General features: G+C 54.7%; 1 protein-coding gene across 2 annotated transcripts in view; it reads left to right on the forward strand.

Moving 5' to 3' along the window:
- Positions 1-16,138, forward strand: part of LOC119979571 (Kv channel-interacting protein 2-like) — a 413,692-nt gene that overhangs the window by 139,730 nt on the left and 257,824 nt on the right. The gene's annotated exons all lie outside the window — the stretch shown is intronic.

Genomic DNA, 16,138 nt, shown 5'->3' on the forward strand with positions numbered 1-16,138 from the left:
CCACCCTCCCCACATCGCAAATCAGATCCCAATCCCACCCTCCCCACATCGCAAATCAGATCCCAATCCCACCCTCCCCACATCGCAAATCAGATCCCAATCCCACCCTCCCCACATCGCAAATCAGATCCCAATCCCACCCTCCCCACATCGCAAATCAGATCCCAGTCCCACCCTCCCCGCATGCAAATCAGATCCCAATCCCACCCTCCCCACATCGCAAATCAGATCCCAATCCCACCCTCCCCGCATCGCAAATCAGATCCCAATCCCACCCTCCCCACATCGCAAATCAGATCCCAATCCCACCCTCCCCACATCGCAAATCAGATCCCAGTCCCACCCTCCCCGCATCGCAAATCAGATCCCAATCCCACCCTCCCCGCATGCAAATCAGATCCCAGTCCCACCCTCCCCGCATGCAAATCAGATCCCAGTCCCACCCTCCCCGCATGCAAATCAGATCCCAATCCCACCCTCCCGCATCGCAAATCAGATCCCAATCCCACCCTCCCGCATCGCAAATCAGATCCCAATCCCACCCTCCCCGCATGCAAATCAGATCCCAATCCCACCCTCCCCGCATGCAAATCAGATCCCAATCCCACCCTCCCGCATCGCAAATCAGATCCCAATCCCACCCTCCCCGCATGCAAATCAGATCCCAATCCCACCCTCCCCGCATGCAAATCAGATCCCAATCCCACCCTCCCGCATCGCAAATCAGATCCCAATCCCACCCTCCCGCATCGCAAATCAGATCCCAATCCCACCCTCCCCACATCACAAATCAGATCCCAATCCCACCCTCCCGCATCGCAAATCAGATCCCAATCCCACCCTCCCCGCATCGCAAATCAGATCCCAATCCCACCCTCCCCACATCACAAATCAGATCCCAATCCCACCCTCCCCACATCGCAAATCAGATCCCAATCCCACCCTCCCCACATCACAAATCAGATCCCAATCCCACCCTCCCGCATCGCAAATCAGATCCCAGTCCCACCCTCCCCACATCGCAAATCAGATCCCAATCCCACCCTCCCCGCATGCAAATCAGATCCCAATCCCACCCTCCCCACATCGCAAATCAGATCCCAATCCCACCCTCCCCGCATGCAAATCAGATCCCAATCCCACCCTCCCGCATGCAAATCAGATCCCAATCCCACCCTCCCCACATCGCAAATCAGATCCCAATCCCACCCTCCCGCATGCAAATCAGATCCCAATCCCACCCTCCCCGCATGCAAATCAGATCCCAATCCCACCCTCCCCACATCGCAAATCAGATCCCAATCCCACCCTCCCCGCATGCAAATCAGATCCCAATCCCACCCTCCCGCATGCAAATCAGATCCCAATCCCACCCTCCCCACATCGCAAATCAACCACGCACCCCCGGATTTTCTGGGTCACTCCCTTCCCCCAAATAAGGCGATGACCGACCTGCCTCCATTCTCCCCCTCCCCCAGAGAGCCCGAAACAGGGGGACCCCTCACAGAGACCCCCAAAATAGGGGGACACCCCAGTGACACCCTAAATAGTCAGACTCCCCATAGACCTCCCCATAAAAGAGACCCCTGGCAGGAGGTCCCCAGACCATTCTGGGCGGTTCCCTGACAGCGGTCTATTTACTGGGGGTCTGTGGGGGGGTCTGACTATTTAGGGATATAGACAGAATCCTGGGCATTGACAGGATAAAGACTGAGAATCCTGGTCAGTGAGAGGATATTACCCGCACAGTGGGCAGGTAATGCATCAGGTAGCTGCCCACTTTCTCTTGGGACTATTGAGACCTTTAAGTGGTCAGCTGGTGTCCAATTCAAGGCACCATTCTCTCTCCGCTCCGTTTGACGTGCAACAGGAGAAGGTCAGGAATGTGGCTCAGCAACTTTCGCTGTGGGGGCTTCTGTCAGGCAGGAATGGGAGTTCGGTCTTTTGGGAATGTAACCCCCCCCTTGTTTTGGGGGGGGGGTTCCCCTATGTCCATCGGAAGCACAACGCAACCCCCACCCCCCGGGGTCGGACCCCCCTCCCAACCGGCGTCACGCCGACTGCGCCGGCACCAATGTCGCCGATTCTCCGGTCACCCGGTGATTCTCCGACCCGGCGGGGGCTGAGAGAATCCCGCCCAAGGTTCTGAGAATGTTTGACAGAGTAGCCGATTAGAGGCTGTTCCTCCCAACCCCCCAGCCGAAGATTCTACAACTAGGAGTGATAGTCGGGATAACGAGTCAGCCATGTTCAGCTGAGATGTGGAGAGATTTCTTCATTCAGAGGATTGAGATTCTTCAGGATTCCCCAGCCCATGGATTGTGGAATCATTGAGCATATTTCAGACAATAAGAGAATTAAAGGAGCTGGGGGTAAGGAGAGTGGAGTGGATGTCAGAGATGGTGGAGGAGGCTCAAGTGGCTGGGTGGCCCACTCGCGTTCCAGGGATGGGGAGAAGCAAGGTCAGGAAAACAACGGTCAAGTATCATTAATCAACGTGGAACCAGGACAATGTGGGGGGACTGCTCTGCTCGTCTTCAACCAGCGCCCTGGATCCTTGAACAGTTACCAGAGAAGACAGGCACGGTGATACCAGACAATGGAACTGGATTGTTTAACAAGTGTACTCTTGCACTGCACTCTGCCTGATTGATGGCACAATGTAATAGCCGCGTTCGGCCTGCCGATAATCCGTGTGAGCCGGTTAGATTGCGGGAGCTGGGCAGGCGCCAAGCGGTTTGCGATCTAACCAACTCGCTCCCGTGGGCGGATCCTGAACTCACCAATCAAGACCAACCTCCATCTTATTGAGCAGATGGTCACCCTATCTAACAGACCCCTGGGATTTAATCGGCTCACTTGTGAGAGGTCCCGTGAGCAACGATTAGGACTGATCCACACAAATGAGGACCAGGCGGACCAGCACCTGGCGTGTCTCCCAGGCTGTTGGAGGCCGCTGGGTGGTCAGGGAGAGGGTAGGGTAGCATTGTGGCTCTCCCCAACACACACGGACATCTGGCACTGCCCGGCTGGCATCTTGGCACTGGCACCCTGACAGGGTGGCACAGCCAGGATGTCAGGAGCACTTTTAGCGTGCCGGGGTGGCACTGCCATGCCTGATGGGAGCGATGCCTGAGATAGGAGGGATGAGGGGCGATGTAGGGTACGGGAAGTGAAAGGTGGTTGTGAGGGGTCTGCAGAAGTGTGTGTGTGGGGGGGGGGGGGGGGTGAAAACTGGGGGTCCTGTAAATGGGGGGCCCCAAAAGGGGGTGTGAAATAGTCTGAAAAGGGGGGCCCTCAGCGACCCCATTGCGGGGTGTCATCCCTCGGTGGGGAGTTGGGTAATGCCCATGTGTGTGGGGGTTGATATTGCCCATGTGTGGGGGACCCTAAAGCTCACTTCGAGAGTGGGGCACCCTTTCAAAATGGTGGCCCGTTCTCTAAGGAGCAGGTCTGGCCACAGAATTCACCTCCACAGGGACGAAAATAATGTGTAGGATTCGCCGCTCCACCAGCCCCGTTTTCCAGCGCTGCCCCCCCCCCCCCACCCCCCCCCCCCCCCCCCCCCCCCCGCCCCAGCAGCGGGAGTCTCCACTCCCGCAGCCGGCCAATGGGGATTCCCATTGTGGCCACCTCATGCCGTCGGGAAACCCGCGGAGCGTGGGTGTGGTGCCGGCGAACAGGAGGATCCGCGGGCGGAGAATCCCGCTGTAAGTGTGACCAAGTGTGGTTAGATAGCGGTGGGGAATTCACCAACAGAGCCAGTGGGAAACTCCCAGCAAAACCCGCCACAAATCACACTAAGGGTGGGATTTACCGGCTGTTCACACCGGCGGGATATTCCTGTCCCACATTGGCACACAGGTTTCACCACAATGAGGGGAGCAGTCACCGGCAAATCCCGTTGGCAAAGGATGGACAGGAAGATCCCGCTAGCGGGCCATGTCTGCCCACCGGAAAACAGGCGGCGGGGTGAAAATCCCACCCTGAGAAACCTTTCCGATTGGCCGTGCCCAAAGAGTCAAAAATTCGAAACTGAAGATAGGAATTGCAAGGTAAATAAGGCTGACGTCTCTCTCTCACCCCAATAGTCACATGATACAACAACAATGGAGCTGTGGACAAATGACATGGAATCTATGCCAAAATAAAACAGGCTTTTCGGGCCAATGGGCCCAGCTGGTGTTTTAGCTCCACAGGAGCCTCCTCCCTCCCTACTTCATCACATCCGATTGGCATAACCTCCATCTCTTCCCCCCTCATGTGATTAGCCGCTTCTCCCTAATGACACCTGTGCTATTCAACTCAGCTCCCCTTCTACACTGTCCCCATCAAACACTCCCAGGACAGGTACAGCACGGGGTTAGATACAGAGTAAAGCTCCCTCTACACTGTCCCCATCAAACACTCCCAGGACAGGTACAGCACGGGGTTAGATACAGAGTAAAGCTCCCTCTACACTGTCCCCATCAAACACTCCCAGGACAGGTACAGCACGGGGTTAGATACAGAGTAAAGCTCCCTCTACACTGTCCCCATCAAACACTCCCAGGACAGGTACAGCACGGGGTTAGATACAGAGTAAAGCTCCCTCTACACTGTCCCCATCAAACACTCCCAGGACAGGTACAGCACGGGGTTAGATACAGAGTAAAGCTCCCTCCACACTGTCCCCATCAAACACTCCCAGGACAGGTACAGCACGGGGTTAGATACAGAGTAAAGCTCCCTCTACACTGTCCCCATCAAACACTCCCAGGACAGGTACAGCACGGGGTTAGATACAGAGTAAAGCTCTCTCTACATTGTCCCGATCAAACACTCCCAGGACAGGTACAGCAGTGTTATATACAAAGTGAAGCTCCCTCAGCCAATTGTGTGCTAAACTCTACAACCTGCTCCGTACACCCCCTGGTGCTCAGTTATATTTAATTACACCAGAAGTATATGAAATGGTTACATTCAGACTGAATCATATTTTGGTGGTTCAGGGTGGTTTAGGGCTGGATCCCTCGCCATCCGCAAGAACACCACCTCCCTCCCAGTTCCTCATATCCCCTTAACCCGATTTTAAAATCAGAAATATATCTGTCTCCCTCTTAAAACCATTTAATGACTCAGACTCCACCGCACTACGGGGAGCGAGTTCCACATATTCAGCACCCTCTGCGAGAAGCAGTTCCTCCTCATCTCAGTTCTAAATCTATCCCCTCTCAGCCTATATCCGTGACCTCTCGTTCTACATTGCCCCACAAGGGGGAACATTTGGTCTACATTTACTTTATCAATCTCTTTGAGTATTTTATGTACCTCGATCAGATCCCCTCTCATTTTTCTAAACTCCAGCGAGTATAAACCCAAACTGTTTAATCTCCCCTCAAACGTCAACCCTTTCATCCCCGGGATCAATCTGGTGAGCCTCTTCTGAACTGCCTCCAATGCCACCACATCCCTCCTCAAATAAGGAGACCAAAACTGGACACAATACTCCAGATGTGGTCTCACTAACACCCTATACAATTGCAACAAGACTTCTCTACTTTTAAACTCCCTGACCTTTTGCAATAAACACTAACATTCCATTTTCCTTTTTAATTACACGCTATACCTGCAAACCGACTTTCTGCGATTCATGAACAAAGACACCCAGATCCCTCTGCCCAGATCCCTCTGCCCAGATCCCTCTGCCCAGATCCCTCTGCCCAGATCCCTCTGCCCAGATCCCTCTGCCCAGATCCCTCTGCCCAGATCCCTCGGCCCAGATCCCTCTGCCCAGAACCCTCTGCCCAGATCCCTCTGCCCAGATCCCTCCGCCCAGATCCCTCTGCCCAGATCCCTCTGCCCAGATCCCTCTGCCCAGATCCCTCTGTCCAGATCCCTCTGTCCAGACACATCTTGAATCTGCTTTACATTTAGATAATAATTTGCCTGACTATTGTTTGGGGCCAAAGTGGATAACCTGACACTTATCCACATTAAACTCTGCCACATTTTGGCCCAATCTCCGAGCCTATCTGTCTGTAAAATCTTTATCTCCTCTTCACTGGCTGTTTTCCCACCTATTTTAGTGTCATCCACAAATTTTGCTATGTTCCACTCTGTTCCTGCTTACAGATCATTTATATAGATTTTAAACAGTATCGGTCCGAGGACTGACCCCTTCTGCCCCTCCCGCTAGTTACAGTTCACCAACCAGAAAAGGACCCTCTGCTTTCTGTCAGTCAGCCAATCCTCAATCCAGTCTAGTGGTCCACTCCCAATCCCCTGCTATCTCACATTCTGGATCAGGCTTTTATGTGGCACCTGATCAATCGCCTTCTGGAAGACTAGATATACCACATCCACAGGTTCCCTATTATCCACCTTGCTGGTTATGCCCTCAATCTGATAGTGAGACTCCCTCTTTAACAGGGGTCCTGATAGTGAGACTCCCTCTTTAACAGGGGGTCCTGATAGTGAGACTCCCTCTTTAACAGGGGGTGAGGCTCTCTTCAATCTTCACTCAGTTCGTATGTGCAGGGGTTAAAAGGGAATTAATCAGAGGGACCCGGTTGCAATCCAATTTCTCAGGATGGTTAATGGCTCATTGTTGAATTATGAGAATAGGTGGTTAAATAATTCATGTGGTAACTGCCCGGCTTTGCTTTGCTCTCCCTCTCTCTCAGCACAGCCTATCTCTCATTGTCAATTTCAGTGTGAAGACGTGATGAAAAGCAGTATTTTGGCATTGCAGCTCTTAGCAAGCAGAGGTATTCTTCAAAATTTCATCAGCAAAACAGCATGTAATCGATAGGGTCAATTTCTGGGAATTGACTAAAGTTGGGACGTCTGTAATGAGTAATTGGAATCTCGTCGTCTCTTCAGGATTAACTACGAGAGCTGAAAAAAAGGCTGCTATCTTTCAAGGCTGCATTTTGTATCTTCCCAGTTTCCGACAGGCATTCTCTCTCCTGCCCGCTCTCCCTCACAACCTGTCATGTCCCTCATTTCACAGAACATCAGACTGGAACCAGAGAATCGTTACAGCACAAATGGAGGCCATTCAGCCCATCATGTCCCTGCCAGCTGTCTCTGAGAGCAATTTAGCTCGCCCCACTCCCCTATCCTTTCCCCGTAGCCCTGTGAGATTTTTCTGTTCAGATAATTATCCTATTCTGTTTTGATGTCCACCACTTGTACCTGCCTGCACCACACTCTCAGGCAGCCAGTTCTGGCTCCCAGGAGGGTTTTCCTCATGTCACCACTGATTCTTTTGCCTTTGTGATGATATGCATCAAGCAAGTTTGTACATAAAGTTATGTACCACCTTCGACCACTCGGTGGCAGTGTAAACCCACCACGTGACCCTGCGGCTGGGGAGTTGGGAGTAGGTTGTGCTGGAGGATAGGCGTATTTAGCAGTAGCTCTACAATAGTTAATTAGTGTTAGTAGTTTATTATTTTATTTATTCTAGTTATCTTATCAAGCGGTTGTTTCATAATAAATTATGCTCTGTAGTTCATCATTCACTGTCTGCGAGTCTGTGTCTGTCTGTGGGTCACTGTCTGTCTGCGAGTCTGTGTCTGTCTGCGGGTCAGTGTCTGTCTGTGGGTCAGTGTCTGTCTGTGGGTCAGTGTCTGTCTGTGGGTCTGTGTCTGTCTGTGGGTCTGTGTCTGTCTGTGGGTCTGTGTCTGTGTCTGTCTGTGGGTCAGTGTCTGTCTGTGGGTCAGTGTCTGTCTGTGGGTCTGTGTCTGTCTGTGGGTCAGTGTCTGTCTGTGGGTCTGTGTCTGTCTGTGGGTCTGTGTCTGTCTGTGGGTCACTGTCTGTGGGACAATGTCTGTCTGTGGGTCAGTGTCTGTCTGCGGGTCAGTGTCTGTCTGTGGGTCTGTGTCTGTCTGCGGGTCTGTGTCTGTCTGCGGGTCACTGTCTGTCTGCGGGTCTGTGTCTGTCTGCGGGTCTGTGTCTGTCTGCGGGTCTGTGTCTGTCTGTGGGTCTGTGTCTGTCTGTGGGTCAGTGTCTGTCTGCGGGTCTGTGTCTGTCTGCGGGTCTGTGTCTGTCTGTGGGTCTGTGTCTGTCTGTGGGTCACTGTCTGTCTGTGGGTCTGTGTCTGTCTGCGAGTCTGTGTCTGTCTGTGGGTCAGTGTCTGTCTGTGGGTCAGTGTCTGTCTGTGGGTCACTGTCTGTGGGTCAGTGGCTGTCTGTGGGTCTGTGTCTGTCTGCGGGTCTGTGTCTGTCTGTGGGTCTGTGTCTGTCTGCGGGTCTGTGTCTGTCTGCGAGTCTGTGTCTGTCTGTGGGTGAGTGTGTGTCTGGGGTGTGTTTGTGTCTGGGTGTGTGTGTCTGTGTGTGTGTGTCTGGGGTGTGTTTGTGTCTGGGTGTGTGTGTCTGTGTGTGTGTGTCTGGGGTGTGTGTGTCTGGGTGTGTGTGTCTGGGTGTGTGTGTCTGGGTGTGTGTGTGTCTGGGTGTGTGTCTGGGGTGTGTGTGTCTGGGTGTGTGTGTCTGGGTGTGTGTATCTGGGGTGTGTGTGTCTGGGTGTGTGTGTCTGTGTGTGTGTGTCTGGGTGTGTGTGTCTGGGTGTGTGTGTGTCTGGGTGTGTGTCTGGGGTGTGTGTGTCTGGGTGTGTGTATCTGGGTGTGTGTATCTGGGGTGTGTGTGTGTCTGGGGTGTGTGTGTCTGGGTGTGTGTATCTGGGGTGTGTGTGTCTGGGTGTGTGTGTCTGTGTGTGTGTGTCTGGGTGTGTGTGTGTCTGGGTGTGTGTCTGGGTGTGTGTGTGTCTGGGTGTGTGTCTGGGGTGTGTGTATCTGGGGTGAAACCCACACAGACACGGGGAGGATGTGCAGACTCCACACAGACAGTGACCCAAACCGGGAATCGAACCTGGGATCTTGGTGCTGCTGATCACGTGCTGCTGTGCTGCCCATGTGTGTCTGGAGTGTGTGGGTTTGTGCTGTGTGTGCCTGGGGTGAGTGTGTCTATGGGATGAGTGTGTCTCTGGGGGTGAGCGAGTGTGTCTGGGTGGGCGAATGTGTGTCTGTTGTCGAGTCTGTGTCTGGGGTGAGTGTGTGTCTGGGTGGGTGTGTGTCTGGGTGGGTGTGTGCCTGGGTCGAGTGTGTGTCTGGGTGGGTGTGTGTCTGGGTCGAGTGTGTGTCTGTGTGTGTGTGTCTGGGTCGAGTGTGTGTCTGGGGTGAGTGTGTGTCTGGGGTGAGTGTGTGTCTGGGTGGGTGTGTGTCTGGGGTGGGTGTGTGCCTGGGTCGAGTGTGTGTCTGGGTGGGTGTGTGCCTGGGTCGAGTGTGTGTCTGGGTGGGTGTGTGTCTGGGTCGAGTGTGTGTCTGTGTGTGTGTGTCTGGGTCGAGTGTGTGTCTGGGGTGAGTGTGTGTCTGGGGTGAGTGTGTGTCTGGGTGGGTGTGTGTCTGGGTGGGTGTGTGCCTGGGTCGAGTGTGTGTCTGGGTGGGTGTGTGCCTGGGTCGAGTGTGTGTCTGGGTGGGTGTGTGCCTGGGTCGAGTGTGTGCCTGGGTGAGTGTGTGTCTGGGGTGAGTGTGTGTCTGGGTGGGTGTGTGTCTGGGGTGAGGGTGTGTCTGGGGTGAGGGTGTGTCTGGGGTGAGGGTGTGTCTGGGGTGGGTGTGTACCTGGGTCGAGTGTGTGTCTGGGGTTGAGTGTGTGTCTGGGGTGAGGGTGTGTCTGGGGTGAGTGTGTGTCTGGGTGGGTGTGTGTCTGGGTGGGTGTGTGTCTGGGGTGAGGGTGTGTCTGGGGTGAGTGTGTGTCTGTGTGTGTGTGTCTGGGGTGAGGGTGTGTCTGGGTGGGCGTGTGTCTGGGGTGAGGGTGTGTCTGGGGTGAGGGTGTGTCTAGGTGGGTGTGTGTCTGGGTGTGTGTGTGTCTGGGGTGAGTGTGTGTCTGGGTGGGTGTGTGTCTGGGTGTGTGTGTGTCTGGGTGTGTGTGTGTCTGGGTGGGTGTGTGTCTGGGTGTGTGTGTGTCTGGGTGTGTGTGTGTGTCTGGGTGGGTGTGTGTCTGGGTGTGTGTGTGTCTGGGTGTGTGTGTGTCTGGGGTGGGTGTGTGACTGGGTGGGTGTGTCTGGGTGGGTGTGTGTCTGGGTGTGTGTGTGTCTGGGGTGAGTGTGTGTCTGGGTGGGTGTGTGTCTGGGTGTGTGTGTGTCTGGGTGTGTGTGTGTCTGGGGTGAGGGTGTGTCTGGGGTGAGTGTGTGTCTGGGGTGAGTGTGTGTCTGGGTGGGTGTGTGTCTGGGTGTGTGTGTGTCTGGGGTGAGTGTGTGTCTGGGTGGGTGTGTGTCTGGGTGGGTGTGTGCCTGGGTCAAGTGTGTGTCTGGGTGGGTGTATGTCTGGGGTGAGTGTGTGTCTGGGTGGGTGTGTGTCTGGGTGAGGGTGTGTCTGGGGTGAGGGTGTGTCTGGGTGGGTGTATGTCTGGGGTGAGTGTGTGTCTGGGTGGGTGTGTGTCTGGGGTGAGTGTGTGTCTGGGGTGAGGGTGTGTCTGGGTGTGTGTGTGTCTGGGGTGAGTGTGTGACTGGGGTGAGGGTGTGTCTGGGGTGAGTGTGTGTCTGGGTGTGTGTGTGTCTGGGTGAGTGTGTGTCTGTGTGTGTGTGTGTCTGGGGTGAGTGTGTGTCTGGGTGGGTGTGTGACTGGGTGGGTGTGTGTCTGGGGTGAGGGTGTGTCTGGGGTGAGTGTGTGACTGGGTGGGTGTGTGTCTGGGGTGAGTGTGTGTCTGGGTGAGTGCGTGTCTGGGTGGGTGTGTGTCTGGGGTGAGTGTGTGACTGGGGTGAGTGTGTGTCTGGGGTGAGTGTGTGTCTGGGGTGAGTGTGTGTCTGGGTGTGTGTGTGTCTGGGGTGAGTGTGTGTCTGGGGTGAGGGTGTGTCTGGGGGTGAGTGTGTGACTGGGTGGGTGTGTGACTGGGTGGGTGTGTGTCTGGGGTGAGTGTGTGTCTGGGGTGAGGGTGTGTCTGGGGTGAGGGTGTGTCTGGGGTGAGTGTGTGTCTGGGGTGAGTGTGTGACTGGTGGGTGTGTGACTGGGTGGGTGTGTGTCTGGGGTGAGGGTGTGTCTGGGGTGAGGGTGTGTCTGGGTGTGTGTGTGTCTGGGGTGAGTGTGTGTCTGGGGTGAGGGTGTGTCTGGGGTGAGTGTGTGACTGGGTGGGTGTGTGACTGGGTGGGTGTGTGTCTGGGGTGAGTGTGTGTCTGGGGTGAGGGTGTGTCTGGGGTGAGGGTGTGTCTGGGGTGAGTGTGTGTCTGGGGTGAGTGTGTGACTGGGTGGGTGTGTGACTGGGTGGGTGTGTGTCTGGGGTGAGGGTGTGTCTGGGGTGAGGGTGTGTCTGGGTGTGTGTGTGTCTGGGGTGAGTGTGTGTCTGGGGTGAGGGTGTGTCTGGGGTGAGTGTGTGTCTGTGTGTGTGTGTGTCTGGGGTGAGTGTGTGTCTGGGTGGGTGTGTGACTGGGTGGGTGTGTCTGGGTGGGTGTGTGTCTGGGTGAGTGTGTGTCTGGGGTGAGGGTGTGTCTGGGTGTGTGTGTGTCTCCGAGTGGCGACAGGTTTACAATCTGGGGTGAGATTAGCAAACAAGGAGGGGGGGTCCACTTTAAGGGACGCGAGGCTGCAGACAGTGAGGGGGGGAATAGGGCCGCCGAATTGGAAGGTCAAGCTGTGCAGGTTGCACTGGAAATCCAGGCCCGAGAGTGCCGGAGCGCATAGACGGGGGAGAATGAGGAGTTTGAAGTTTTTGAAAATCCTCCCCTGGACCGTGAGGTCCGCTATGCAGCACCCGGTGATTTGGACAGAGTGCGAACCCGAGGCCAATTCGATCTTATGCTCAACTGGATGGATGGGGAGCGCGCAGCGTCTTACCGTGTCGGGGTGGACGAAACTTTCCGTGCTCCCGGAGTCCAGCAGGCATCTCGTTTTGTGTCCGTTGAGCTGGATTGTTGTCGCCGTCTTGGCAAGCATGCGTGGTCGCGACTGGTCGAGTGTGATGGAAGCAAGTCGTGGTGAGAGTTCCAGATCATCCTTGGTGGCAGAGTAATCGTTGGCAGGGTCTTCCGTGTTGGCCCAAGATGGCGGCGCCCAGGACCCGCATGTAGAGCCGGGGCCCCAAGATGGCGGCGCCCAGGACCCGCATGTGGAGCCGGGGTCCCAAGATGGCGGCGCCCAGGACCCGCATGTGGAGCCGGGGTCCTAAGATGGCGGCGCCTGTGGGAACCTCGTGGCGGCTGGGGGCAGAGTCAGCAGCGTCTGCGGGCCGGTCGGGGCAGCCGGGAGCGAGTGGTGGGAGGACCATGGAGCCGTTGCGGGGGCTGGGAGGCGGGCCGGAGAGGTTGGTGCGCGGCGCTGGGCCCTAGGGGGCCGGGGGGGGGGGGGGGGGGATCCGTGGTCGCTGCGCTGAACAGCAGCGACCGACTTGGTCTGGCAGACCACCGCGTAGTGGCCCTTCTTCCCGCAGCTCTTACACAGAGCGGAGCGGGCCGGGCAGCGCGGGCGGGGGTGTTTGGAGAGGCCACAAAAATAGCAGCGGGGCCCCGCTAGTTTGTCGGAGCGTCCCGCAGCGCAGGCCTGGGGGGGGGCGGGGTCGGGGTCAGTGGAGGACGGGGGTGGCACGGCCACGAGGTCCAGGGGGTTGCTGCGCGGCCGGGGGCGTGTGCGCGGGCGTTCAGGTCGGCGACCTCCAGGGAGGTTGCGAGGGTCCGTGCCTCAGCTAGGCTGAGGGTGTTCTTCTCCAGCAATCGTTGGCGGATAGAGGAGGATTGCATGCCAGCAACGTAACCGTCTCTAATTAAAAGTTCCATGTGCTCAGTCGCCGAAACTTGGGGACAGGCGCACATTCTCCCTAGAGCTGCGAGGGCCTGGTAAACTCGTCGAGTGACTCACCAGGGAACTGTTGTCTAGTCGCCAGGAGATGCCGTGCGTATACTTCGTTGACCGGCCAGAGAAAGTGTCCTTTGAGGATCTCCATGGCTGCATCATAATCGCTTTCGCCCTCAATCATTGAGTATATCGCTTTGCCCACGCACGAGTGGAGGATGTGGAGTTTCTGCCCCTTGGTGGGCTTGCTGGCTGCAGTTGTCAGGTAACTGTTGAAACATGCCTGCCAGTGTTTAAAGATTGCAGACGCATTTGCAGCATGCGGGCTGGTACGGAGGCAGTCAGGCTTGATGCGAAGCTCCATTCCAAAATTCTAGCTGATTAAATTGATGTACCATCAATTGGACTCGAGACACGATTAAGATCCAAACTGTGGCTTTAATCAGCTAGTTGTTAGCCCAGTGGTCGACTACAGAGAAAGGCCGACCGCCGGGAACTCTGGGTACTTATACCCCGCCTCGGAGGCGGGGTCTACTTGCCTCTCGACCAATTGGTGAGCAGTCACATGACTAGTCCCAGCCAATCGGACAAGAGGCATATGACCAGCCAGAGCCAATGGGAAACCAATGCTCTGCACCAATGGCAGTGCTCACATTCATACCACCACATCTGTGTGTCTGGGGTGAGTGTGTGTCTGGGGTGAGTATGTGTCTGGTGTGGGTGTGCGTCTGGGTGGGTGTGTGTCTGGGGTGAGTGTATGTCTGGGTGAGTGTGTGTCTGGGTCGAGTGTGTGTCTGGGGTGAGTGTGTGTCTGGGTGAGTGTGTGTCTGGGTGAGTGTGTGTCTGGGGTGAGTGTGTGTCTGGGTGAGTGTGTGTCCGGGTCGAGTGTGTGTCTGGGTCGAGTGTGTGTCTGGGGTGGGTGTGTGTCTGGGGTGAGTGTGTGTCTGGGGTGAGTGTGTGTCTGGGTGAGTGTGTGTCTGGGGTGAGTGTGTGTCTGGGTGAGTGTATGTCCGGGTCGAGTGTGTGTCTGGGTCGAGTGTGTGTCTGGGGTGAGTGTGTGTCTGGGTGAGTGTGTGTCTGGGTGAGTGTGTGTCTGGGGTGAGTGTGTGTCTGGGTGAGTGTGTGTCTGGGTGAGTGTGTGTCCGGGTCGAGTGTGTGTCTGGGTCGAGTGTGTGTCTGGGGTGGGTGTGTGTCTGGTGTGGGTGTGCGTCTGGGTGGGTGTGTGTCTGGGGTGAGTGTGTGTCTGGGTGAGTGTGTGTCTGGGTGAGTGTGTGTCTGGGGTGAGTGTGTGTCTGGGTGAGTGTGTGTCCGGGTCGAGTGTGTGTCTGGGTCGAGTGTGTGTCTGAGGTGGGTGTGTGTCTGGGGTGGGTGACTCTTCCTGCGTTGCTGTGAGGCAGTTTCTGGTCTTTGTCCTCTCTCAGTGCTCCATGCTCAGTGCTGTGTGTTTCCTGATCAGGCATTGTTGGGACTGGCACTAATCCTGGGTCAGCAATCTGCTGGCATCTGCTGCCATCTACTGGCGATCAGTATCAATACAGGTAATGTGTTGCAAAGTGGAAGACAGCATAAGGAACGAGCAATGACTTGTGTTTGAATGGATTACAAGCCATTAATTAATCTCTCTATAAAGAATTGAAAGACAGATAGTAATCACTGGATTCTTATTAACAGCTGGGGGCTTGTGCCAAAGTAGGGTGGGCTGACTCACAGGCTATTTAAGCACTAACCTGACATAGTCATTCTCACGGAATCATACCTTATAGACAGTGTCCCAGATACCATCACTATTCCTGAGTATGTCCTATCCCATCAACAGGAACCAGTGATATACAGTCGGGAGGGAGTTGACCTCAGGGCCCTCAATATCGACTCTGGGCCCCAGGAAGTCAATAGAATACAAAAAGGAAGTGGCAGATGGAATACAATACGGAAAAGTGTGAGGTTGTGCTCTTTGGCAGGAAGAATGGAGGCATATGCGATTTGCTAAATGGTAAAAGGCTTTGGAAATCAGAAACACAAAAGGAATTTGGAATCCTCGTTCAAAATTCTCTTAAGGTTAACGTGCAGGTTCAGTCCGCAGTTAGGAAGGCAAATGCAATGTTAGCATTCATGTCGAGAGGGCTAGAATACAAGAACAGGGATGAACTTCTGAAGCAGTAAAAGGCTCTGATCAAACCCCATTTGGAATATTGTGAGCAGTTTTGGGGACCCCGTATCTAAGGAAGGATGTGCTGGGCCTTGGGAAGGGTCCAGAGGAGGTTCACAAGAATGATCCCTGGAATGAAGAGCTTGTCGTATGAGGAACGGCTGAGGACTCTGGGTCTGTACTCATTCAAGTTTAGGAGGATGAGGGGGGAATCTTATTGAAATTTACAGAATACTAAGAGGCCTGAATAGAGTGGACATGGAGAGGATGTTTCCACGAGTAGGAAAAACTAGAACCCGAGGGCACAGCCTCAGATTAAAGGGACGATTCTTTAAAACTGAGATGAGGAGGAATTTCTTCAGCCAGAAGCTGGTGAATCTGTGGAACTCTTTGCCGCAGAAGGCTGTGGAGACCAAATCACTGAGTGTATTTAAGACAGAGATAGATAGGTTCTTGATTAATAAGGGGGTCAGGCAACATGGGGAGAAGGCAGGAGAATGGGGATAAGAAACATATTAGCCATGATTGAATGGTGGAGCAGACTTGATGGGCCGAGTGGCCTAATTCTGCTATGTCTTATGGTCTAAGTCTTATGGCATCAGGTCAAACATGGACAAGAAAACCTCCCGCTGATTAGCACATACCGCCCGTCCCCCCCCAACTTCCCATCTGCACATGTAGTAGTCTGATGGGGCGTTAATATGCTGGTTAGATTTGGCCCACGTTTTGTGTTCAGCACATTTCTGGGCAATTTTCCACATTGCCGGGTAGATGTTGTAGTTGTACTGGAACAGCTTGGCTAGAGGCGCGGCAAGTTCTGGACAAGTCTTCAGTACTATTGCTGGGATATTGTCAGGGCCCACAGCCTTTGCCGGACCCAGGACCTTCAGCCCTTTCTTGATATCACGTGGAGTGAATCGGATTGGCTGAAGACTGACATCTGTGATGCTGGGGACGTCCGGAGAAGACCGAGATGGATCATCCACTCGGCACTTCTAGCTGAAGATTGTTGCGAATGCCTCGGCCTTGTCTTTTGCAGATGTGCTGGGCCCCTCCATCATTGAGGATGGGGATATTTGTGGAGCCTCCTCCTCCAGTGAGTTGTTTAATTGTCCACCGCCATTCACGGCTGGATGTGGCAGGACTGCAGAGCTTAGAGCTGATGCGTTGTTGTATAATTGGTAGCTCTGTCAATCACATGCTGCTTCTATTGTTTGTCATCTAATTGTGTC

This window comes from Scyliorhinus canicula, chromosome 16 (genome assembly GCF_902713615.1).
Source record: "Scyliorhinus canicula chromosome 16, sScyCan1.1, whole genome shotgun sequence".
NCBI lineage: Eukaryota > Metazoa > Chordata > Chondrichthyes > Carcharhiniformes > Scyliorhinidae > Scyliorhinus > Scyliorhinus canicula.